A 6,000-nucleotide genomic window follows, 5' to 3' on the forward strand; every position below is an offset into this window, starting at 1 on the left:
TACATAACAGTTCATTGGCCTTAGAAAAGGAAGGTACTACTGGATTGTGTTAGGAAGTCAGATTGAAATATCTAGTGCCTTCAGTGGAAAAATAAGATAGGAAAAAATAACTATGATAGTTATTTGATTTTCCTCCAAATGACTTTATCCCTTAGATAGCAAGCCACTTTTCTTTTCAATCATCAACACATCAAAGTTTAATTTCCCTCCATTTAGCCTTTTTTGTGGCCATAGGTTAGAAGCAGCAAAGGGGCTCAGCAGGCTGAACCAGTCTGCAGACATACTCTGTCCTGTTCCACACTGGCTCACACACGTGCAAAGTGGGCGCTTCTCACAGGGGAAAAGCCTGCAGGGCTGAGGGGCAGCCACCCCTTGGACCCTGTTTGTTAGTACCATTGGAAATTTCTCCTGAGTCCCTACTCAAAAAGGAAGTGGGTGGGGGGTAGAATAAGAAGGCCATATATTTGAAGGAAATAGGAGAAAATATTTCATTGTGAAAGTAATAAATGTTGCTTTTCAGAAGTCATGTGTATGTTGAAAGTCTATGTCTTAAGGTACCACAATGAAACAACGTACACCTCATCTTCTCCCTCTTTTATCTGAGCATAAGGTTAAAATCCATGAAATTCCTAAGATTAAAAAAACACACAAAAATCACAAGGAAAGTTTTGGAGGTCATGGATGTGTTCAGCACTTGGTTGTGGGGATGATATGATGGGTGTATGCATATGTCCAAACTAATCAATACACATATAGAAAACGTGTGCATTTTTTGTCTATTACTCATACCTCAACAGAGCTAAAAATTAAAATAAATTCCTAAGTTTACTTTTTGAGGGTGTATAAAAGTCAAAATTTCTAATAAAATTCAGATTGTTAATTTCTGAACATAAATAGCATTCCTGCTTTGATGGGTGACCCCACAACTCTCAAAAAAATCAAGAGCAGTTGCTACTGTCAATCTCAGTGGAAGTTATTTTCAACACCTCACCCCCTTCTTTACACCTCATTATTTAAAAACCAAGGAAATAGTCTTCAGCTTTTAAAATGAACAAGTAAATGAGGCAGCTTGACATTATACTTTATTCAAGATTTAATGTTAAGTAAAGGAAATAACTGAGCATGAGCAGAATCCCTTCCATAACTCATCTTTTCTCCTATGCTGATAATAAAAATGACACTCTACTTAAACGTAGTTTGCATGATATATTCTCAAGTAAATATACTTAACTGCTGGACATTTGATTTCATTTTTTTCTTTTTTTAATCAATAATTTACACAAAAAAATCAATTTAGGAGATAAAACGTATTGCTATTTAGAATTACTTCCTGATTGTAAATTACTAGAAGTGTAACATGAAGTCAACGCTAAGGACGTTTGAAGTCCTTTAATACATTTTGCCAAATTTCTTTTTTAGAAAATAATGTTAATATAGGACTTTAAGTTTGAGAAACCTGTTTCATGACACCCTAATCTGTTGAAGGATAATTTTGAGATTCTTATTCACTTTCTTCATATTCATCTATAAAACTTATTTGGCATCTTTCATCTTTTTAACATTTTCATCTTTTTAACTTTCAAAGGTTTAACTTTCCAAGAGACGATTTTTTAATGATGAGCTAACTGATGAATTTGTGCACCGACTGTTTTTTTGAGACTGAATATACAAATGGACAAAGGCCAGATCATATATGACAGTATAACTCTGACCCCCAACGTGGGAAGTAAACATCCCAAGAAGCCAAGTCACAGCCCCTGCAGCATTCAGCACAGAACAGTCAGCACTTGGTCAGTAACTGCCAGTTTCCAAAACTCTCGTTCTGCTTTCAACACAGGACCGCCAGAGAAAGCCACGTATGCTCCCTAAACCATCACATAGGATGCCTGCCTTCTACTTAGTGAGCTCCCGCTTCTCCACGTCAACAACTTCCAATCAGGCCACCCCTCCCCCACTCCCCTGACCTCTGCCACCCTCTCCCCTCCCTTTCCCTTCTCTCCTCTTCTTGTGCATGCAACAATCCTCTCCTGTCGCATTACAGTCTCTGCAATATTTTTAACGTGTGATAGAACAGTTCCTCCCTCAGAGTTCTTCCTGGTCCATATTTTCCTAGCTTAGCTTATGCGTTTATTTTTTCCATGTAGGATCATTTATCTAACTCAACAGAAAAGCTCGTTAAAATTTTTATTGGCATTATATTCAATTTATAAAGTAATGGGACTGACCATTTAATGAAACTTCCTAACTTAGAACATAGACTGACTTTCCATTTGCCAACTATTTTTAATTGAAATTTATAGTGTGATCGTTGTAGATTCCACACTGCTGTAAGGAATAACTCCAAAAGTTCCAGTGTACACTTTACCCAGTTCCTTACAATGATAACATTCTGCAAAACTATAGGACGATACCACAGCCAGCTTGTTGGCATTGATGCAATCCACTATCTTATTCAGGTTTCTTCAGTTTTACTTGTACTAATTTGTTCCTGTGTATTTAGTTCTGTACAATTTTATCAGAAGTGCAAGTTTGTGTATCCATCACCGCTAAAATAATGACTAGTTTTATCACCACAAGGTATTCTTGTATTGCCTATTAAAAAATAAACGGATGTTACTTTTTAGAGCAGTTTTACGTTTACAGCAAAATTTAATGAAATATACAGTGTTCTCATATAGTCCCTGCCCCCACATATGCATAACCTTTCTGTTGTCAATATCTCTCGTCAGAGTAGTATACTTCTCACAATTGATGAACATACATAGGCACACCATTATCACTCAAAGTCCATAATTTACATTAAGGTTCACTCTTGGTGTCAGAGATCACTAGGGTATAACTCTGTGGTCCATTTCTGGATTGTCTACTCTGTTCCATTGATTTATGTAGCTGTCCTACAATGAAAATGACGATGCTGTGATTACACTATCTACAAGGCAATACTAAATATTGTTAAAGTGTTTACTGCCACATTATTCTTCCTGTCACGATTGTTTTAGCTACTCTCAGCTATGTGCCTTTCTATATAAATTTTAGAAAAAGGTGTCTCTGTCTACAAACTGTGGTGGAATTTTTATTAGAATAATATTAGACCTATAGATCAATTTGGGGATAATTGAGACCTGTACTCTTTATTCTATCCAGTAGTATGGTGAGGACTGCAGAATTCTCAGCACATAACAACTCCTTCCAAACCCCCACACCAGGAGGAGACTCAACCAAACTCTGGCGTGGCTTCTAGCAGCATAAGGCTGTGTAACCGGAATGACTCCAGCCCACCATTAAAATGCCTTCCTGAGAGCTCAAAGCTACCAGAAAAATTTGCTATTTATTTTAGTCAACACCCAATTATAGGCCTCTGATCCCCCTCCTTAGAGTATTTACTAAAGAGGGCTTACAACTGTCGATATGTATCTCTCACAATTCTCTAAAGGACCTAAGAGCCACTCCTTTGAAATACGATCATTAAGACAGATAGAGACTCTTTCTCTCAACTTCTGAGTGAGGATAGAATCCTAACTTTGATAACTGCAAAGTAACGAACACAGTGGGTCTAATCACAGTTACACTGACCAACCTTTGTACTTTTTCACTTCTTTGACTCCACTGAGCCCCTGAACCCTGCTCCTTCATTCCCTTTAAAATTCTAAATTCACCTGCGTACAAATCTGAGCGCAGCTCAGCTTCTGTGAGCCGTTACTGAATAAAATCTGCTTTCACCACTTTAACTAATGTCTGTTGCATTTGTCTTTGACAATAGTAAGGCTCTCAATTTATTTGCATCTTCTTTAATTACCGTAATCGGTATTTTATAATTTTCAGCATCAGATCCTGTACACATGTTCCTGAATATATGCCTGAATGTTTCATGTTCTTCGGAGTGGTTTTAAATGATACAGCATTTTCAAGTTTATCATCTGCAGGTTCATCATTAGTTGTAGAAATAAAATGGTCTTTTGTGTGTTGATCTTGTACTTGGTGAACTTTTTGTACTCATGTATTAGTTCTGATTTTTTTTTTTTTTGTAGATTCCCAGACTTTTTTACACAGACAACAATGAAACTAAGAATGGTTATATTTTTCCTTTCTAAACTCTATGGCTTTTATTTCCTTTACTTCTGTTATTGCCAGAAGCTTCAGTATTTTATTGAATAAGAATAGTGAAAGTGGTATTCCTTTCCTTGTTCCTTATTATGGGGAGAATCCTTTAGTCTTTCCCTGTTAAGCATGAAGTCAACTGTGCATTTTCTGTAGATGACCTTCAACAAGTGAAAGTAATTTCCATCTATTTCAAACTTGCTAGAAAATTTTATGACAAACAGGAGTTCGATTTTATCAAATGTTTTCTCTACATCTCTGGCTTATTAACAAGTCTTGACCTTAAACAAATAGACAGCCAGTTATTTCTCTGGTGAAAATTGGTTTACCTGGGATTAGCAAAGAATAGCCATTTGGAGTGTGAAACCATGGCAAGCTATGCAGGAGCACCCAGCAAGAAAGAGAGGAGAAGCTCTTTTATCTCAGAGTGGGGAAAATTGGGGGGCTATTGGACACAGTCTTGAGGGCAGTGGCTTTTCATCGGCAGAGTTGTGACAGTCTCTCCTTGGCTTAGTTTCTGACTGGTCAGGAAGAGAAAGTCTTTATTCTTCCTGTTGCACTGCGCTTTTGACATAGGGCATGAGAACTCCCTCTATTAGCCTTCCAACACTATTTCAACTACGTTTCCGTTTATTAACTTTCACATGTCCCCATTTTGATTGTGATCTTTCTCTGAAAGCATTGTTGATCTGCAGTCAGATTTTTCCAGTTTCAGTAGCCTCTCGTCCCTCGAGGCCAGGAAGGACCTTCTCTGGGAGTCATGTCCCATGTTGGAGGAAAAACACACAGATTGGAAACCTATCGTGGCCACATTTGAGGAACACGGAGTGAGAGGAAGGAGAACTCTCTGGCACTTTTGACCTAAAGTTTGCATGTTATCAAGATCATAGGCATTGGAGATGATCTGAAGTGTCATGTCATCATCAAAGGTTTGGCAGACAAACTTCCAACAGACCTGGTCCGGACACTTTGGAAACCTTCGCATCAGATACTGTCTGCTTCCATTTGGAGAAATCTTTATTTTTAAGTCACCAAATGATGTGCAGTCCCCCAGGGTTTTGTGCTTTCTTTAGGTGTGTCACATGAATCCAAGTCTTGAGTTTTGTGGCAAAAAGCTTGGCTGGCAGTGCCCGATCGAGGAAAATACTATCATCTTGGTTGAGTTTTGTTAGTTTGAAATTTTTGGTAAGTTGTTCCTTGTTTTCAAGTTGTTAAATTTATGAGAATGGAGCTGTTTATATTATTTTCAATGGCTGAAGAACCTGCAGTGATCTATCCCTCTAGTGTGTCTCAGGCCTTTGAGGGTGAAGAGGCTTCCCCAAAGCATCTTGTGGCAGAACCCTGTTTGCTGTTGGCCCCTAACAGCTTGAGTGCATCTGGGTTGGGGAGGAGACAGAGACTTCCAAGAACAAGTTGTTTCTTCTTGAAGGAATGCTGAAGATGCCCAAAGTATGGTACTTTGACATACAAATTATTTTGAGCCAAAAGCAATCGAGAGCCCGCAGATGCAGAAAAAACTCTTGATCTCCACCTTGACTGCTTTAAATGAAGGATAGACTTCCTCTTTGGAAAGGAAATTTATGTTTATAAAGGAAATTTCCATTAGTAAAAGCATCTGCACCAGAAAGAGAATGACTCTTAGAGAATTTTTTTTTGAGGAAGATTAGCCCTGAGCTAACATTCCCCACCAACCCTCCTCTTTTTGCTTAAAAAGATAGGCCCTGAGCTAACATCCTTGCCCATCCTCCTCTACTTTATACGTGGGATGCCTGCCACAGCATGGCTCAATAAGTGTTGTGTAGGTCCGCACCTGGGATCTGAACTGGTGAACCCCAGGCCATCAAAGCAGAATGTGTGAATTTAACCCGTGTGCCACCAGGCCAGCCCCTAGAGAATTTTTTT

Source organism: Equus asinus, chromosome 3 (assembly GCF_041296235.1).
Source record: "Equus asinus isolate D_3611 breed Donkey chromosome 3, EquAss-T2T_v2, whole genome shotgun sequence".
Classification (NCBI taxonomy): Eukaryota; Metazoa; Chordata; class Mammalia; order Perissodactyla; family Equidae; genus Equus; species Equus asinus.